General features: G+C 46.4%; 1 protein-coding gene across 6 annotated transcripts in view; it reads right to left on the bottom strand.

The window, feature by feature from the left end:
- Positions 1 to 20,424, bottom strand: part of CEACAM20 (CEA cell adhesion molecule 20) — an 82,416-nt gene extending 61,992 nt beyond the window's left edge. For 2 of the 6 annotated variants that reach the window (XM_037991795.2, XM_037991798.2), the window contains exons 1-2: positions 20,327 to 20,421; positions 1,473 to 1,644 (exon numbers count right to left, since the gene is read on the bottom strand). The gene's annotated coding sequence lies outside the window, so the exon portion shown is untranslated. Of the gene's footprint in view, positions 1 to 1,472; positions 1,645 to 20,326 lie in introns of all 6 variants that reach the window. The other 4 variants (XM_037991796.2, XM_073016304.1, XM_037991800.2 and 1 more) reach the window with 3 other exon arrangements.
- Between the last annotated feature and the right edge of the window lie 25 nt (positions 20,425 to 20,449).

The following is a 20,449-nucleotide window of genomic DNA, read 5'->3' as shown; positions in this document are numbered from 1 at the left end:
TGGCTTCTGTCTCACTCAGGAAAATGCCTAAGTCCCAACACTGGCCTGCAAGGTCCATGGTCTGGCCCCATCCGTGCCCCACCTCTATCTTCCACTTCCCCCCTTACTCCCCCCACTCCAGCCACACTGGCCTCTCCACTGTTCATCAACACTCAGGCACAGTCCTGCCCCGGGGCCTTTGCACTTGCTTTACTTTCTGCCCCAAACACTCTTCCCAAGATAGCCACATGGCTTTCTCCTTCACCACAGTCAGGACCCCGTTCAGATGTCACCTCTTCAGAGAGGCCTTCTCTGACTGTCCCGTGCACTGTCTAGCACTTCCTGTCCCACCTGTCTGGTTTCTTTCCAACACACTTATCACCGTGTGACACTCTCCACTGATTTGTGTTTGTTGATTGTCTGCTCTTTTTAATATCAGCTCCTTGAAGGCAGGGATTTCTACCTGGTTTTTTTTTGTTTTTTTTTTTTAGAGATGAGGTCTTGTTATATTGCCCAGGCTGGTCCTAAACTTCTGGGCTCAAGCAATCCTCCCACCTTAGCCTCCCAAGTAGGTGATTCTACAGGTGTAAGTGACTGTACCTGGCACCTCTGCCTGTTTTGTTCACTCTTGTAAATTCCCAAAGCCTAGCACAGTGCCTGGCACATGGTAGATGTTCAATAAACATTTTGTGAATGAATGTGTGAGACTCTGCACTGAGCAGTTTAATCCCAATTAAGTGCAAGTTTCCATCCCCATGGCCATCAGGCAAGAACAAGACAGGCTCAGAAAGCCTCCCAGCCACACAGCCCATAAGGGGAGGAGTTGGAATTTGGACCCACATCTAATGCCAAAGCCTGCATTCTTAACCACTGCACTACACTGCTCCTGGATTTAGGGATTTTACTGATGAGACCCATAGATAATAGCCATCCCCACTGATGCCGCTCCCTTAGTAAACCAAGAAATCTCAGAGATAAGAAGCAAAGGGCCAGGCAGGGTGGCTCATGTCTGTAATCCCAGCACTATGGGAGACCGAGGTGGGTGGACCACCTGAGGTCAGGAGTTTGAGATCCAGCCTGGCCAAAATGGTGAAACCCTGTCTCTACTAAAAATACGAAAATTAGCTGGCATGCCTGCAATCCCAGGTACTTGTGAGGCTGCGGCAGGTGAATTGCTTGAAGTAGTGGTGGCAGCGAACCAAGATCGCGCCACTGCACTCTGGCGCCTGAGTGACAAGAGCAAAGTTCCGTCTCACAAAGAAGGAGAAGGAGAAGGAGAAGGGGAAGGGGAAGGGGAAGGGGAAGGGGAAGGGGAAGGGGAGGAGGAGAAGGAGGAGGAAGAGCAAGAGGAACAGGAAGAAGAAGACAAGGAGGAGGAAGAGGAGGAAGAAAGAAGGAAGAAGGAAGAAGAAGAAGAAGAAGAAGAAGATGATGATGATGATGATATAGGAAGGATATAAGGACCCAGAGCAAGCCCAGGCACAAGCAGATACCTTGAACATTCCTCCCAACTCTGAGCCGAGAAGTCTTCCACACTTGGCCGAGGGCAGCTCTGCCCCCTAGTGGTCAGTCATGTCAATGGCCCCATTGGTGTCCCAGGACAACAGCGTTGACAAGGATAACCCAACTGGCAAGTGCTCAAAATCCCTAATATACGCACAGCTCCTGAAAAGCAACAGGAAAAAAAGAGACAACCCACTTTTTCTCTTAGATACAGGGTCTTGCTTTGTCACCCAGGCTGGAGTGCAGTGGTGTGATCATGGCTCACTACAGCCTGGATCTCCTGGGCTCAAGTGATCCTCCAGCTACAGCCTCCCAAGTAGCTGGGACTTCAGGCACGTGCCACCATGCTGGGCTAATTTTTAAAACTTTGTGTAGAAATGAAGTCTCACTATGTTGCCCAGGTTTGTCTCAAACTCCTGGGCTCAAGCGACTCTCTTGCCTCAGCCTCCCAAAGTGCTGGAATTCAACACATTTTTTTAATTTGCAAAGTACATGAATAGGCAACTGACAGAGGACATCATCCTCAAACGACTATCAAACTTAGGAAAAGATGGCAGCTTCACTATGATGGAAATGTATTTTAAAACCACCTTGGGATACGAATGTTTACACGTAGATGGGGCAAAAAAAAAAAAAAAAAAAAAAAAGTGGAATATTAATTATATCCAGCAGTGGGAAAGAGAACTGTTGTAAACACTGTTCAAGTATTTGGTGGCCATTCACTGGCACTGGCTTGTACTCCTGCTGAACTTGGGGGGACAAGAGCTACAGTACAGAGCTTCGGGTGTCCCAGTCCACACTTCTGCCTCTGCACTCTCTTTTATTCCTGTGTGTGTGTCCCTCTGTTGTAACACCCTAGCTCTCAGCAAGTGACAGGAAAGAGTGTAAGAGGCAAAGTTAGGGACAGGACAAGACCCTGCACCTGTGTTAATCACACCCCTTCGCCCTCCAACAGGGCGGGAGAAACTCTCAATGCTATACTGCCTCTCCTGGCTTTGGCTGCCATTTTTGTTTTGTTTTTGTTGTTTTTTTTTTTTGAGGCGTAGTCTTGCTCTGTCACCCAGGCTGGAGTGCAATGGCTCGATCTTGGCTCACTGCAACCTCTGCCTTGTGGGGTCAAGAAATTCTCCTACCTCAGCCCCCTGAGTAGCTGGGACTACAGGTGCCCACCACCATGCCCAGCTAATTTTTGTACTTTTAGTAGAGATGGGGTTTCACCATGCTGGCCAGGTTGGTCTCAAACTCCTGATTTCATGATCTGCCCACCTAGGCCTCCCAAAGTGCTGGGATTACAGGCGTGAGCCACTGCACCCAGCCTGACTGCTGTTTTTTAGGCTCCCTGTGGTGGTGGGGAGCCTGTGGTGGTAGGGGGTAGTCAGGTAATACTAATGGAAGAAAAGGGCAGACCCCAAATCTCTCCCCATCCAAGGCACCAGTCTTTCTACAATGGAAATGCTCTCACCCATGACTTCAGCCCCATCCAGAACCCAACCACCTTCTGTTGCCTCATTAGTCCTTCTTCCAGCTTCTGAGGCATCTGCAGGGTTAGTGCAGGGGAAAGAGCCAGCAGACAGGCCTGGACTGCCATGGTGCATTCTACCTTGTTTGTAGATATGGACTGAAAAGCTGCAAGACCAGCAATCATAAATGAGAATACCAGCTAACCTGTGGGTGGTTACTCTGTACCAGGCACTTTGCTAGGCATGCCACATACATGATCTCCTTTAATAACATAACCCATGATAGGCCAGGTGCAGTGGCTCATGGCCTTAATCCTAGCACTTTGGGAGGCCAAGGCAGGTGGATCACCCGAGGTTGGGAGTTCAAGACCAGGCTGGCCAGCATGGTGAAACTCTGTCTCTACTAAAAATACAAAAAATTAGCCAGGTGTGGTGGCAGGCACCTGTAATCCCAGCTACTCAGGAGGCTGAGGCAGGAGAATTGCTTGAACCCAGGAGGCAGAGGTTGCAGTGAGCCAAGATCACACCAATGCACTCCAGATTGGGCGACAGAGCAAGACTCTATCTAAAATAAAATAAAATAAAATAAAATAAAATAAAATAAAATAAAATAAAAGTAACATAACCCATGAAAAACCTATATCATAATCTCCATTTTACAAATGAAGAAACAGAGGCTCAGAGAGGTACAATAATTTGCCAAATGTCACTGCTGGAAAATGGCTGAGCCAGAATTCAAACCTAGAGTTTGTACTTTGAAGCATTTCCAATTTTCTCTTTGAACCAATTTGAAGGCTTTCATTTCTGGAAGCCAGGCTGTTGACAGCTTTCACTTCTTATATTCTTTCCCACCTAGAAAGGTCTGGCCAAGTGCAGACCAAATATGATTCTGGTATCAATTTGAATAGACTGACCTCAAGTCCACGTGGAACCTTCAGGATAGTCCATCTGGGAGAAGCCCTGAGGGTCACACAGAAGGGCTTCTCCACCTTCAACAGGTCTCCTGAGGATGAGGGCAGTGCACTTACCACTCAGCAAAGCCTCACATGCATCCTCATTAGAAGGGTACCCTCTCTGATGGAGAACAGGCAAGTCTCAAAACTGGGGCTTAGCCCAGGAGGGTTCTTGCCTTTGCCCAGGAAAGAATTCAAGAGTGAGCTGGTGGTGTTAGACAGCAATCTTTTATTGCACAGTACTGTTCCTTGCAGAGCAGGGCTAACTCATAGGTAATGTGCTCAGAGCAGGCAAGGTAGGGACTGTTGCCAACTGTATTTATACCCACTTATACCCACTTTCAATTACATGCAAATTAAGGGGTAGGTCAATGCAAATTGAGAGGTGGCTCATTTAGAATTTTCTAGGAAAGTGGTGGTAAATTCCGGGTGATTGCCACACATTTGTAAACTGTCATGGCACTGGTGACAATGTCTTGTGCTAATGCACAATGAGGGCAGCTAAGGATTGCTTTTGTTGCCATCTGCTGGTTCCTGCCAGTTTTTTCATTCTGTCCCTTCAGGACTGAGAAATAAGTCCTGCCAAGCTATCTCCTACCTCATCTTTCCCTCAGCCCAGTCAGGGATGGTGGGTGACTTAGAACCAGACTGGTTGGAAAAACATGCTCTGATTAAAATCTGTAATCTCATTCTGGATTTTTAAAGCAGACAAGCCAGTTGGACATGCCCAGTGTTTTTGCCATAAAACCCCAACGTGCAAGGGAGACCAGACCGACTCCACTCTAGCCGAGGAGCCCCTGGCTGAGCTGCCTCTGGTCCATAATATGTAGCTCCTTATATTAAGTCTGAGCATTATCTTCCAACCCACAGAGTTCTTGAATGATGGAGCCCAGCCTCTTGATGGGTATTGGCACTCAAGTTGGGCTCCTGGGAATCCCACATGCCCACACCCCTCTCCCATGATGGGGGAGAATCTCCTCCCTGGACCCTCTCTGTGGAGGCATCAGAATCTCTGGAGCAGCAACAGGGCTGGAAGAGAAGCTTGGACTTCTCCGGAAACTGTGTCTGCATGGCCAGTACATGTTTTTGCTTCCCATGGGTGTTTATATGAGTGAAGGGCAGAAGTAGAGTATTAAGAGAATAAGCATCCTAAAAGCCTCCCTGAGTCACCAATGTCCTCCACAGTCCCTATGACCTTTAACTCCTCAGCTCCCCTCACCCAGGGAAATTCCAGTCAAGTGGACTGAACCACACCAGTTGCCAAATGACTTCAGGGAAGTTTAAGCCCCTTTCAGATGCACTAGTTAATCATGTATTGCCAGTTATCCTCAAGCTCCCCAAGCCTTCCAGCCATCTCAAATAACTTCATAGAAACCATTGGTTGCTAATGATCACGGAGTCCGGGACTCCCTTGAAAATGCAGTGAAAGTTGTGTGATCCTGGACTGAAGCTTCAGGCCCTTCCTCAGAATATGCAGATGCATGCACAACTCTTCACCCAATGTCACGGATCCTTTCCAAGGAAATTTACACCCAGACACATCATCATCCAACTGTCAAACACAAAGAAAATCAAACACAAAGAAAAATCTTGAAAGCATCCAGAGAAAACTAAACACATGACTTATACCAAAACAACAATTCAGATGATGGCAGATTTCTCATCAGGAACCACAGTGGCCAGAAAAAAGTGGCACTTTTTTTTTTTTTTTAATGAAAGTAAATTTATTAAGAAAGAAAAGGTATAGGCCAGGTGCAGTGGCTCACACCTGTAATCCCAGCACTTTGGGAGGCCAAGGCAGACAGATCTCTTGAGGCCAGGAGTTCGAGAGCAGCCTGGGTAACATGGGGAAACCTCGTCTCTACAAAAAATACAAAAATTAGCTGAGCATGGTGGGGCATGCCTGTAATCTCAGCCACTTGGGAGGCTAAGGCAGGAGAATTAGGAGGCAGAGGTTGCAGTGAGTCAAGACTGTTCCACTGTAATCCAGCCTGGGCCACAGCACAAGACTCTATCTCAAGAAAGAAAGAACAAAGAAAGTGAGGAAGAAAGGAAAAAGGAAAAGAAAAGAAAAGAAAAGAGAAAGAAAGAGAGAGAGAGAAAGAAAGAAAGAAAGAAAGAAAGAAAGAAAGAAAGAAAGACAGAAAGAAAGAAAAGAAAGAAAGAAAGAAGGAAGAGAAAGGGAGAGAGAAAGAAAGAGAAGAAAGAGAAAAAGAGACAAGAAAGAAAGAAAGAGAAAGAAAGAAAGAAGGAAGGAAGAGAAAGGGAGAGAGAAAGAAAGAGAAAAAAGAAAGAGAAAAAGAGACAAGAAAGAAAGAAAGAAAGAAAGAAAGAAAGAAAGAAAGAAAGAAAGAAAGAAAGAAAGAAAGAAAGAAAGAAAGAAAGAAAGAAAGAAAAGAGAAAGAGAAGGGAGAGGAGAGGAGAGGAGAGGAAAAGAAAGGAAAGGAAAGGAAGAAAAGGAATAAAAGAATGGGTACTCTATAGGCAGAGCAATGTCATGGGCTGCTCAACTGAGTATATTTACAGTTACTTCTTGATTATATGCCAAACAAAGGGTGGATTATTCATGAGTTTTCCCAGAAAGGGGTGGGCAATTCCTGGAACTGAGGGTTCCTCCCCATTTTAGACCACATGAGGTAACTGCTAGATGTTGCCATGGCATTTCTAAACTGTCATGGTGCTTGTGGGTGTATCTTTTCACAAGCTAATATATTATAATTAGCACATAATGAGCAATGAGCATGACCAGAGGTCACTTTTGTTGCCATCTTGGTTTTGGTGGGGTTTGGCTGGCTTCTTTACCACATCCTGTTTCATCAGCAAAGTCTTTATGACCTGCATCTTGGTGGCATATTTTTTAAGTGCTGAAAGGAAAGAACTGTCAACCCAGAACTCTGAATCAAGTGAAAGCATTCTTTGGGTTTAGGAGTGAAGGCGAACATTGTGGTTAGCTCAATTTCACCTTGAATATCTCTTAAATCCCCTATGCATGCAGTGAAAGTGGTTTTATATATAAAATGTTGTACAGCAGTAGCTCTGTGTATATAGTGTATACAGAGATGCTCAGTACCCAACAGGACAAATCTGCAAAATACAGCTTCATCATTGAGCCATAGATGGAGCTGCCACCTCAAATTAGAGCTCTCTTTCCACCTGTTTCTATAGTTAAAATTTCGTGAATTAAATGTGTGTATGATGCAAGTCTACTGCAATTCCTTTACTAGAGAGAAGCTGCAAGAACCAGTTTCTGTATATTCATGCCCTCATCTAATTCCTTCCCCCTGAGTTGTGGGCTGCACCTAGTGACTCATTTCTAATGAATGAAGTACAGCAGAAAGTGATGGCTGTCACTTCTCAGATCGGGTCACAAAATGGCTGTTGCTTCTATTTTCAACTTCTCTCTCACTCTGTCTTGAATCACTTTCTGAGGGGAAACCTACCTGCCAGTAGCCAATGCCATCTGAGTGAGCTTGGGAGCAGAACAATCACCCCATACCCTCATCTCAAGTTGAGCTTTTGAATGACACTGCAGCCCCCATCCAGTAGCTTGATTGCATCAGAGGGAAGAGACATGGCTAAGCTGAGCCCAGATTCTTGACTCAAAGAGACTATAAGATAACAAATATTTTATTGTTTTAAGCCACTACATTTTGGAGTAATTAGTCATACATCAATAAATAACTAAAACAGGTGGCCTCCTGGGACACAGAGGAGGATGGAGAAGGTTGAATATCAGAGAGCATATCGTAGGGACAAAAACACAGAGTCCCCATCACAGGTTATCATGCGAGCCCAGAAACACAAGCATCTAACATCTCATCAATAATGCGTTCCCACACACCACCAATACTTTTACCAAAAAAAGTCCTAATAGGTAATAGTTCAGCTTGCATTTTCTAAAATTGACTCCATATGGCTCTCCTTTGGTGGGAAAGGAAAAAGAAAAGTTGTCTCTGTCATTAACTTAATGTGATGTGTCCAATTTTATTTTATTTATTTTTTGGAGCAGGGTCTCACTCTGTCACCCAGGCTGGAGTGCAGTGGCGCAATCTCAGCTCACTGCAACTACTACCTCATGGGTTGAAGCAATTCTCATGCCTCACCCTCCTCAGTAGCTGGGATTATAGGCACAAACCACCATGCCCAGGTCATTTTTTTTGTATTTTTAGTAGAGATAGGGTTTTACCATGTTGGCCAGGCCGGTCTCGAACTCCTGACCTCAAATGATCCACCCGCCTCAGCCTCCCAAAGTGCTGGGATTACAGGCGTGAGCCACCATGCCCAGCCGATGTGTCAAATTTTAGATGAGGACACAGAGAACAGGGCAGAGGAGCTGAACTTTAATAATCATTCTCATATCAAATAGAGAAACCACATCATTACGGTTTAAATGCTTGTCTCCTTCAAAAGTCATGTTGAAACATAATAGGCAATGTGGCAGTATAGAAAGGTGAAATCTTCAGGGGCGATTGGGTCACATGGGTTCTGCTCTGATGAATGGATTAATCCATTCATGGATTAATGGGTTAATGGATTAATAGGTTATTATGAGTGTGGCATTAGTAGCTTAAAAGAAGAGGAAGAGAGACCTGAGCTAGCATGGCCCCTTGTCATGTGATGCCCTGTGCTCTAAAGACTGCAGAGAGTCCACACCAGTAAGAAGGCTCTCACGAGATGTGGCCCCTTAACCTTGGATTTCTCAGCCTCCATGACTGTAAGAAGTAAGTTCCTTTTCTTTATAAATTAAAGTTTCAGATATTATGTTATAAGCAACAATTAGAAAACCTTTAAATCTACCTAGGACCTGGCAGCCCACTCTGTGGCCTCAAAATGTCCTGCCTTTCTGAGCTAAACCAGTGTATACCTTACATGTATCAATTTATGTCTTTGCCTATAATTTCTGTCTCCCTAAAATGTATAAAACTAAGTTCTATAAAACTTATGTATAAAAAAAAAACTTTATGTATAAAACTAAGTTTTATACATCATGATCCTTAACTGTGGCAAAATGAAACTCTAAATTGCTTGAGACCTGTCTTAGATACTTCTTGGTTTGCAGCTGCAACCAAATGTCAGTCAGAGTTGCCTCTCATCTGAGGCTCAACTGGGGAAGTATCTGCTTGGAAACCAGGGTGTTGGTAAGGGAGGAGACCACTCCTCTGTAAATAAAAGAAAGAGAGATCAGACTGTTACTGTGTCTATGAAGAAAAGGAAGACATAAGAAATTCCATTTTGATCTGTACTAAGAAAATTGTTTTGCCGCCGGGCGCAGTGGCTCACGCCTGTAATCCCAGCACTTTGGGAGGCCGAGGCGGGTGGATCACCTGAGGTCAGGAGTTCGAGACCAGCCTGACCAACATGGAGAAACCTCGTCTCTACTAAAAATACAAAATTAGCTGGGCGTGGTGGTGCATGCCTATAATTCCAGCTACTAAGGAGGCTGAGGCAGGAGAATTGCTTGAGCCTGGGAGGCAGAGGTTGTGGTGAGCCGAGATCGTGCCATTGCACTCTAGCCTGGGCAACAAGAGTGAAACTCCGTCTCAAAAAAAAAAAAAAAAAAAAAAAGAAAATTGTTTTGCCTTGAGATGCTGTTAATCTGTAACTTTAGCCCCAACCCTGTGCTCACAGAAACATGTGCTGTATGAAATCAAGGTTTAAGGGGTCTAGGGCTGTGCAGGATGTGCCTTGTTAACAATATGTTTACAGGCAGTATGCTTGGTAAAAGTCACTGCCATTCTCCTTTCTCGATTAACCAGGGGCACAATGCACTGCGGAAAGCCGCAGGGACCTCTGCCCAAGAAAGCCTGGGTATTGTCCAAGGTTTATCCCCACTGAGACAGCCTGAGATATGGCCTCGTGGGAAGGGAAAGACCTGACCGTCCCCCAGTCCGACACCCATAAAGGGTCTATGCTGAGGAGGATTAGTAAAAGAGGAAGGCCTCTTGTGGTTGAGGTAAGAGGAAGGCCTCCATCTCCTGCATGCCCCTGGGAACAGAATGTCTCAGGGTAAAACCTCATTGTACATTCATTCTGAGACAGGAGAAAACTGCCCTGTGGTTGGAGGCGAGATATGCTGGTGGCGATGCTGCTCTGCTACTCTTTACTACACTGAGATGTTTGGGTGGACAGAAGCATAAATCTGGCCCACATGCACATCCAGGCACAGTACCTTCCCAGGAACTTATTTGTGATACAGATTCCTTTGCTCACATGTTTTCCTACTGACCTTCTCCCCACTATCACCCTGTCCTCCTGCAGCATTCCTCTTGCCAAGACAGTGAAAATAGTAATCAATAAATACTGAGGGAACTCAGAGACCAGGGCCGGTGCGGGTCCTCTGTATGCTGAGTGCTGGTCCCCTGGGCCCACTGTTCTTTCTCTATACTTTGTCTCTGTGCCTTATTTCTTTTCTCAGACTCTTGTTCCACCTAACGAGAAATACCCACAGGTATGGGGGGGCTGGCCCCCTTCAGACAATAACCCAACCGCTTGGGCACATGTTCTCAGGAATTCCTGAGGCTGTGTCATGGATCATGATCCTTAACCATGGCAAAATAAAATTCTAAATTGATTGAGACCTGTCTTAGATACTTCTTGGTTTGCAGCTGCAACCAATGTCAGCCAGAGTTGCTGTCTCATCTGAGGCTCAACTGGGGAAGGATCTGCTTGGAAACCAGGGTGTTGGTAAGCAAGGAGACCACCCCTCATATTGTCTTATGCCCAATTTCTGCCTCTAAAGAAAGAAGTAAAAACTAAAAGACAGAAAGGAAATCCACAGGCAGACAGCCCAGCACCACACACTGGGCCTGGTAGTTATAGATCGACCCGTGACCTAACTGGTTATGTTACCTATAGATTGCAGACATTGTATGGAAAAGCATTGTGAAAATCCCTGTCCATGACGGGCCCCTCATGGCATTTCCCAGAATCTGGTTCCCATCTTTATCAAACTTAGAGTGACACTGATTAGCCCAATGCTTTTCTTTTTTACCTTTTGGACGTATTTCAGACTCACCAGTTTTCTTTTTTCCCCTATCTGGCAGCCTGACTCGCTGATTATTTCTACATTCTTTTTCAGTATAAATAGCTTATTTAAATTATTTGAGCAATTTAAAAGGAAAAGGCTCAAATGTAGCTATATTTCCCTGTTGATCTGGGGGGTATATTCTAACAGGGAACTGCCAAGCCTCTAACTCACCTTCTCTTCTAGCTTGCTGGATTCCTGCCGAAATAGAACTGATAGTGGTTGCTCAAGGCACTGCTTGAACAGTCACTGGGGCAACTACTTTTCGCCAGGTGTCCTCCGGAATAGAAAGATCTGGAGGGTCAGGCCACTGTTTATGGCCAGTTTTGGGGTCAGTTTATGGCCAGATTTTCGGGGGCCTGGTACCAACAGAATCACTTGAACCTGGGAAGTGGAGGTTGCAGTGAGCCAAAATAGTGCCACTGCACTCTAGCGTGGGCAACAGAGTCAGACTGTCTCCATAAAAAAGAAAAAGAAAAAGAAAAAGAAAACCAGGGATGTGATTATACTTCCCTCCAAAGACAGGAGTGAGGATTAAGTAAAATGGTGAGAGTCATGAGCTGTGAACAGTGCCTGGAATGTGATGAGCCGTCAATAAACCTCAGCCATGTGATGATGATGATTGTATTAGTTTGCTCCAGCTGCTGTAACAAAATGTCACAGATTGGGGGGCTTAAACAACAAACATTTATTTTCTCACAGTTCTGGAGGCTGGAAGTCCAAGATCAAGGTGGCAGCCAGTTTGATGTCCCATAGTGCCCCTCTCCATGGCTTGCAGAAGGCCACCTTCTTGCTATGCCCTCACGTGACCTTTTCTCTATGTTCATCCCTGGTGTCTCTTTCTCTTCTTATAAAGACACAAGTCTTATTGGATCAGGACCCCACTCTCATGATCTCATTTAACCTTATTGTGTCTGAAGAATCTATCTCCAAATATAGTCACATTGGAGGGTTAGGAGTACATATTAATTTGGGGAGCAGATAATAATTCAGTCGATGATTCTCATTCTCTCTCCTTCGTCTCTCTCTCTCTCTCTCCACTGCAGGACTGACAGACAGAGAACAGGAATATGCAACTGAAATGTGGGCAACTCTCCTATCAGCTGAAGAGGTAATACCAGGAAGGGTGTGAAGGACATCCTAGGTTTGGGAACAGAATGATGTTCCTGGGCAGATACTCCATATGTGACTTCCTCCCTCCTGGTTCCCTGGTCATTCGTCTGTGAGATGTTCCCCTCCTGTGGAGAGCTCCAGGAGCTGCTTTTCTCTCCTTTTGCCAACTGCCAGCACCCCATCTGCCCAGCTCATCAAATTCCTAGAAGCTGCCTAAACAAGCAGCCTATATTTCATAAACCTCTTGGGCTCCATGCAAAAGAAACTCACTGAAGTAGCTCAGGAAAAACTAAAATGAACAGTTTCATATAAGGACCTATGAAATTTTTCAGCAGTCCATAGGTGTGACAGTCAGCATTTGCTTTGTAACAAACTACCTCCCTAAAACTAAGTGGTCTGAAACAACAGCCATTTATTTAGCTTGGAATTTCATGAGTTATCCATTTGGGATGGGCTCTGCTGGATAGTTCTAGTCTCTGTAGGGCTCACTCCTGTATCTGGGGTCAGTTGGCAGATTGCCCAGGGGCTGTGTGGACTAGGATAGCCTCATAGCTGGGACAACTGGCCTCTCCTTCATGTTGTCTCTCATCCTCTAGCAGGGTGACCCAAGCTTGTTCACATGGCAGAGGCAGGATTTCAAGAGTAAGAGTAGAAACTGCAAGGCCCCTTAAGTCTCAAGCTCAAAAGGGACATGCCATCACTTCTGCCACAGAACGGACTTCATTGGCCAAAGTCACATGACAGGCCATATTCAAGGGATGGGGAAGTTGACTCCACCTCTTACTAGGAAGGGAAAAATCTATGGCCATTTTCCCAAACTACCAAGAAATGCGGAAGTACACACGGCTCTCTCTGGCAGCCTCCCCCACCCACACACTTCACCGCCACCCCAAGTCCTTATAGTTCCTTTCCTCCTGCACCTGGAATTCACAGTTCTCTGTCTCTCTCTGCAGATGGGCACTTTGTACTTCTCTATCCACGTGGGAAAAGACCCCATCCCATAGCTTCCAAGTCTACAACATCCAACATCCCTGTTCAAGGAAACAACCCAACTTAACCAGACTCCCTTTGCCCTGTTTCTGAAACTCTTCAAGAAAACATCTGATGGGTTGACTTGGTGCCATCCTTGGTCCCATTGCTGTGACACGTTGTACAAGCAAAGCATCAGAGGCTCATCCCTGTCTGTGGGAGCTCAGTGCTCAGAAAACAGGGGGGAGGTTTTACCTTGGAAATTGGCCAGACCCCAAAATATGTCTTTTACACATGCTGCTCTTTTTTCTCTCTTTTTCAAAAAGAACCAAAAACTAAATAAAAACACCACCACTTCTGAGTGGTTTCTCATGAAGCCTCTCTTCCTGAGAGTGGGAGAGGCATGTTTGCAAATAAGATCAACCTTTGAGCTTTGCGCTGTTCGAGTTTAATACCTCTCCATATGAGGATGGCAGGCACAGGGCACACAAATATGGCTGAAACTCCTCTGGGGGATATATCTCACATTTGAGGAACATTCGGTACTTCTGTGACCAACATAGAACCACCTAACATGGCAATCTGCTTAGCAATAATAGCAGAACTGAGTCCAAGTCTTGTCTGTTGAGGGTTCTCCATGTGCCATCCACTGACTATTCACCTTACATGATTAATATGTCATACTAGGCCACGCACAGTGGCTCACACCTGTAATCCCACTACTTTGGGAGGCCGAGGCAGGTGGATCACCTGAGGTCAGGAGTTCAGACCAGCCTGGCCAACATAGTGAAACCCCGTCTCTACTTAAAATACAAAAATCGGCCAGACATGGGGGCACGTGCCTATAATCCCAGCTACCCGGGAGGCTGAGACAGGAGAATAACTTGAACCCAGGAGGCAGAGGTTTCAGTGAGCTGAGATCATGGCCACTGCGCTCCAGCCTGGGTGAGTGAGTGACACTATCTCAAAAAAATAAAATAAAATAAGTAAGAGATGTTAGCCAGGCACAGTGATTCAAGCCTGTAATCCCAGCATTTTGGGAGGCCAAGGCAGGCAGATCACCTGAGGGCAGGAATTCAAGACCAGCATGACAACATGATGAACCCCTGCCCCCTGTTATCACAGGAGTGGGAATGTGGCTTGTGTGCTGCCTAATCTTGTCTAGAACTAAGTATACCTGCTGTTCTTTTGCTTCTGGCTTAACCCTTGGTTACCCTAATTCCCTATTCTCCTGCCTCAAGAGGTGGCCACAGCAGCCCTGGGCCTGCCCTCCTAGGACTTATAGTAAAGTGAGGGAGACAGACCTGTTCCCAGTGATGACCCAGAGTCATCACTCCCCTCTGGGAGGCCAGCAGGGGAGTCTTAATCAAGACTGGAGGATCCAGGAGGGCTTCCTGGCAGGGGAGGGGTCAGCTGTACTAGAGAACACATTAAGATCATTAATAATAAGAGCAGCCAGATGGCCAGGCATAGTGTGTCACGCCTGTAATCCCAGCACTTTGGGAGGCCGAGGCGGGCGGATCACGAGGTCAGGAGATTGAGACCATCCTGGCTAACACAGTGAAACCCTGTCTCTCCTAAAAATACAAAAAAAAAATTAGCCGGGCGTGGTGGCAGGTGCCTGTAGTCCCAGCTACTCAGGAGGCTGAGGCAGGAGAATGGCGTGAACCCGGGAGGCGGAGCTTGCAGTGAGCCAAGATCATGCCACAGCACTGCAGCCTGGGTGTCAGAGCAAGACTCTGTCTGAAAAAAAAAAAAAAAGAAAGAAAGAAAGAGCAGCCAGGTCTCTCTGGTTGGAGTTAGTGTTTAGGAAAAATAAAATTTAAAAATTAAAAATTTTTTTGGCCGGGCGCAGTGGCTCACACCTGTAATTCTAGCACTTTGGGAGGCTGAGGCAGGTAGATTGACTGAGTTCAGGAGTTCAAGACCAGCCTGGCCAACATGGCGAAGCCTTGTCTGCTAAAAATACAAAAAAATTAGCCAGACGTGGTGGTGCGTGCCTGTAATCCCAGCTACTTGGGAGACTGAGGCACGAGAATCGCTTGAACCCAGGAGGAAGAGGTTGCAGTGAACCAAGATTGTGCCACTGCACTTCAGCCTGGGCAACAGAGTGAGACTTGGCCAAAAGTAAAAATATTTTTAAAATTGTTTAAAGAGCAGCCAGGTGTCCACAGTGATATTTGTCAGGCATTGCACCAAAGAGCTTTAATGCATTATTCTCAGACAGTCCTCCCACCTCAGCCTACCAAAGTGCTGAGATTTCAGGTCTGAGCCACTGTGCCATGCTATGCCCATTTTTCAGATGAAGAATCATAAACCCCAGGAGATATCAATAATAATTGCTGCCATTTATTGACCAGCTAAATAAATAACTTTTTAAACCATATAATTTATTTCTTTTCTTTTTCTTTCTTTTTTCTTTTTTCTGAGACAGGGTCTCACTCTCTCGCCCACACTGGAGTGCAGTGGCACAACCTTGGCTCACTGCAACCTCCACCTCAAGTGATTCAGCCTACCAAGTAGCTGGGATTCCAGGTGCGCGCCACTACCACCCGCTAATTTTTGTGTTTTTAGTACAGACAGGGTTTCATCATGTTATAAGTTTAAGGAAAGGTGTTGTGCCTGGATGTGCACGTAGGCCAGATTTATGTGTGACTTTACACAATCATCTCAGTGCAGTAAAAAGCAGTATTGCTGCCAGCATGTCTCACCTCCAGTCATAAGGTGGTTTTCTCCTATCTCAGTAAATAGAATGTGTGATCAGGTTTTATACCAAGACATTCCATTCCCAGGGAGGAGCAGGAGACAGATGCCTTCCTCTTATCTCAACTGAAAAGAGGCCTTCCTCTTTCATTAATCCTCCTCAGCACAAACCCATTACGGGTGTTGGGCTGGGGGGTGGTAAGGTCTTTCTCTTCCCACGAGGCCATATCTCAGGCTGTCTCAGTGGGGGGAAACCTTGGACAATACCCAGGCTTTCTTGGGCAGAGGTCCCTGCAGCCTTCCACAGTGCATTGTGTCCCTGGGTACTCAAGACTGGAGAATGGTGGCGACTTTTACCAAGCATACTACCTGCAAACACATTTTTACCAAAGCACATCCTGCACAGTCCTAAATCCATTAAACCTTGAGTCAATACAGCTCATGTTTCTGCGAGCACAGGGTTGGGGCTAGGGTTACGGATTAACAGCATCTCAAGGCGGAAGAATTTTTCTTCGTACAGATCAAAATGGGGTTTCTTATGTCTTCCTTTTTCTGCGTAGACACAGTAACAGTCTGATCTCTTTCTTTCCCCCACACATTTGAGGTCAGAAGTTCAAGACCAGCCTGGCCTTATGACACAGAGTCCTTTGCTCACAGGCTTTCCTGCTGACCCCCTCCCCACCATTACCCTATAGTCCTGCCACATGCCCCTCGCCAAGATAGTAGGGAAAGTGATCAATAAATACTGAGGAAACTCAGAGACCAGTGCCGGTGCAGGTCCTCCCTTGCTGTGCGCCGGTCACCTGGGCCCACCTTTCTTCCTCTATACTTTGTCTCTGTGCCTTATTTCTTTTCTCAGTCTCTCATCTCCACCTTGGGAGAAATACCCACAGGGGTGGAGGGGCAGGCCCCCTTCAAAATGATCCACCCACCTCAGCCTCCCAAAGTGCTGGGATTACAGGCATGAGCCACCATGCCCAGCCACATATAACTTGTTTCTAAATAACTTATTTAACTAACACCACAAGTTTTCATGAGCTCCTATTTTGTGGATGAGAAAAAAGAGGCAAGAGAAGCAATACCGGTTGCTTAGGATTCCCAGCTACCAATTGGTGGAAGCAGAATTTGAACCAAGGGAGTCTCTGGAGCCCTTGTTCCCCATCTCCTCTTCTTGCTCTCCATGTCTTTCTCTTTCTCCCCCTGCTCCCAGGCCTCCTACATCACACCCTTCTGAACAAAGCTTCACATCTGACATTTTCTTTTTTGGGGTGGACAGAGTCCACTCTGTCACCCAGGCTGGAGTACAGTGGCACAATCATGGCTCACTGCAGCCTCAAACTCCTGGGCTTGAGCGATCCTCCAGCCTCAGCCTCCCAAGTAGCTAGGACTATAGGCATGTGCCACCATGCCTGGCTAATTTTTTTAAAATTTTTGTAGAGATGCGGGGGGTGGGGGCATATCTGAAATTTTTAAACCTTCCCTGACTGCCATGAGCATTCCTGGGTAGAAGCCACTCCACGCCCTTACTTTGCTGGCGTGGTTGTGGGACAGCAATTTGGCAATATCCTCTAGACCACAAATGTGCATGCCTTTTGGCCCAGGAAATCAGCTTCTGGGAATAAATATGACAGATACATCACATACATGGGAAATGCCATGGACCTGATGATCCAGGGAAGCACAGTTTGCAAGTACAAAGGGCTGGAAACACCCAAAAAAGCCCATCTCTGGAAGACAGTTTCAAAAATGATGGTGCATTCATGTAATGGAATACTACACATTTGTAAATGAATGAATGAACGAATGAATGAATGAGGTAGTTCAATATATCTGCCTATGGGAAAATCATCAAGATATGTTGCTAAGTGAAAAACAGAAAGAGAAAAATGCCACCATTTTATTTTTTATTGGGAGAGGGAAGATTAAGGAAATGGATTCATATTTGTTTAATTATACAAGCTTCTTGATGATACTTTTGGATCCAGAAGTTTGAAAACCACGGCATCAAGAAGATGTCCATTGGGCATGGTGGCTCACACCTATAATCCCAGCACTTTGGGAGGCTGAGGAAGATGGATCACCTAAGCTCAGTCTGGTCAACATGGTGAAACCCCATCTCTACTAAAAACACAAAAAAATTAGCTGGGTATGGTGGTGCAGGTCTGTAATCCCAGCTACTAGGGAGGCTGAGGCGCAAGAATCACTTGAGCCTGGGAGGTGGAGGCTGCTGTGAACCGAGATCACCCCATTGCACTCCAGCCTGGAAGACAGAGCGAGACTCTGTCTCAAAACAAACAAACAAACACACACAAAAATAGGATGCCCATTGGAGATCTCCATTCACTATTTTTTCAGATGATATTTCAGCACTTGAGTGAAGAAAATGTCTGGTCCAAACACTCAAGGAATTTAGACTCTTGACAGAGAAACACACAGAAGCAAGCAGATATGCCCTGAACCAAACTTGCTTTTTCTTCTAAGCCTGCTTCTTCAGAGCAGCCTCTGACCCTCCAGGGCCCTGAGAGGAGGCCCTGGAGACAGGAGCTGGGGAGCCCAGAGAGGTGGGGGAAACCCAGATGGTGATGGCATCGTCCAGAGAAGGAACATAACAATGGCCACAGATTCCCAATTTGGAAACAACTCAGCAGAACAAGAGTCACAGAAAATTCAGAGATTTCCAAGAGACCAGCCTCCATGTTTCCATAGAAATTCACCTACATACATCCAGGGTGAGAGACCCCAAGCATCAGATGTGTCATACACAAGCATCAGATCTAAGTTAGAGAGGGCACCCAGGGATAGAAACCTCCAAGCCAAGCAAAAGCCATAAGAGGGATTTTACAGAAAAATATAATAATGTGGGGCTGGGCACAGTGGCTCATGCCTGCAACCCCAGCACTTTGGGAGGCTAAGGTGGGAGGATTGCTCTAGGCTAGGAATTCAAGACCAGCCTGAGTAACATAGCGAGACCCTGTCTTTACAATAAATTTAAAAACTAGCTGGGCGTGTTCGCATATGCCCATGGTCCCAACTACCTAGGAGGCTGAGGTGGAGTTGAGCCCAGGAGGTGGAGGCTGCAATGAGCAATGATGGCGCCACTGCACTCCAGCCTCAGTGAAATAGTGAGACCCTGTCTAAAAAAACATAAAAATAAAAAGGATGTAAGGATGTCAGAGAACAGGGACCAGAGCTATTAGTCGGCCTCACAGAGACCCTGGCCAGGACAGACACCTATGGGGACCAGGAAGTCTCTCAGGTTCTATCTCTTAGGATTTGGCTCTCTGAATCTCTCACCTCTCATTTCTCTCTCATCTCGCTCTGTCTATGCTGTGTCTCTTTCAATCTTTCTGTCTCCCAGCCCTTATCTCTGAGTGTGTCTCTCTGTTTATCTCTCTTTCTCCCTCCCTCTTGCTCTCTCCCTTCTTCCTCCCTCCCTCCCTCTCTCTCTCTCACTCTCACTCCTTCCCTTCCTCTCTCTCTCTCCCCCTCCTTCCCTCCCTCCTCTCCTCTCCCTACTGCAGGTTGGTCTATAACCCTTATCTCCCCCAGACCTGCTGGAGTTCTGGTATTAATCTGTTTATGGTCTGTTTCCCTCCACTAGAACACGGTCTTCATTAAAGGCAGAGATTTTTGTCTGTCTTATTTTCTGCTGTATCCCCAGCGCCTGGGATACTGACTGGCTCAATAAATATATGTTGAGTGAAGAATGAATGAATTACCATTCTCATGAACATTATTATTTGATGGCAACTGTAAAGCAACAATAACAATAATTGTCACTGCCACTGCTGCTATTATTGGTATATCTGCTTTTTATTTATTATACACTATATCCCCGAAATTGAGCTAAGCAGTTCCTTGTTTAAGCTTTACAGACCATGCTGTATGCCCTTTTTTCTTTCTTTCTTTCTTTTTTGACAGAGTCTCGCTCTGTCACCCAGGCTGGAGTGCAGAGGCCCGATCTTGGCTCACTGCAACCTCCACCTCCCAGGTTCAAGTGATTTTCCTGTCTCAGACTCCCTAGTAGCTGGGATTACAGGCATGTGCCACCATGCCAGCTAATTTTTGTATTTTTAGTAAAGATGGGTTTGTGTCATGTTGGCCAGGCTGGCCTTGAACTCCTGACCTCAGTTGATCCTCCTGCCTCGCTCGGCCTCCCAAAGTGCTGGGATTACAGGGGTCAGCCACTGCGCCTGCGCCCCAGCCCCCAACCTTTTTGTTTTGTTTTGTTTTGTTTTGTTTTGAGACAGGTCTGGCTCTGTCACCCAAGCTGTAGTGCGGGGGCGCGAGGATGGCTCACCGCAACCTCTAACTCCTGGGCTCACACAGTCCTTCCGCCTCAACCTCCCAAAGTGCTGGAATTTCAGGCCTGAGCCACCGCGTCCTACCATGCCCATTTTACCGATAAAGAATCTGAGGGCCCTCGAGGAGAAACCACTTGCCCAACATGAGCCCAGGTCTTGTCTGACCCCAAAGCCCATGGGTTTAGGCTGAGGGGAAGGATAGCCTGGTGGGCTCAGGATCTGTCCCATCACGAGTAGTTGGAACCTCAGCTCTGCCACTCGGCAACCGCGAGCCGTTAGTAAGTTGCTGAATCTCTCCGCGTGCCTCCGTTTCCTCACCTGGGATGTGGGCGTCCTCACACGGGAAGCCGCCTCTTCTAGTGCGCACTGAGGGAGCGAGCGCGCGTCTGTAGCGGGACTGAGAGCCGGTAGAGACCTGCGCAGGCGCAGACGCGCCGGGGC

The sequence above is a fragment of the Chlorocebus sabaeus genome, chromosome 6, assembly GCF_047675955.1.
Source record: "Chlorocebus sabaeus isolate Y175 chromosome 6, mChlSab1.0.hap1, whole genome shotgun sequence".
NCBI lineage: Eukaryota > Metazoa > Chordata > Mammalia > Primates > Cercopithecidae > Chlorocebus > Chlorocebus sabaeus.
Note: the sequence above shows the minus strand (reverse complement) of the source record. Positions and strands in the feature narration are given on the sequence as shown.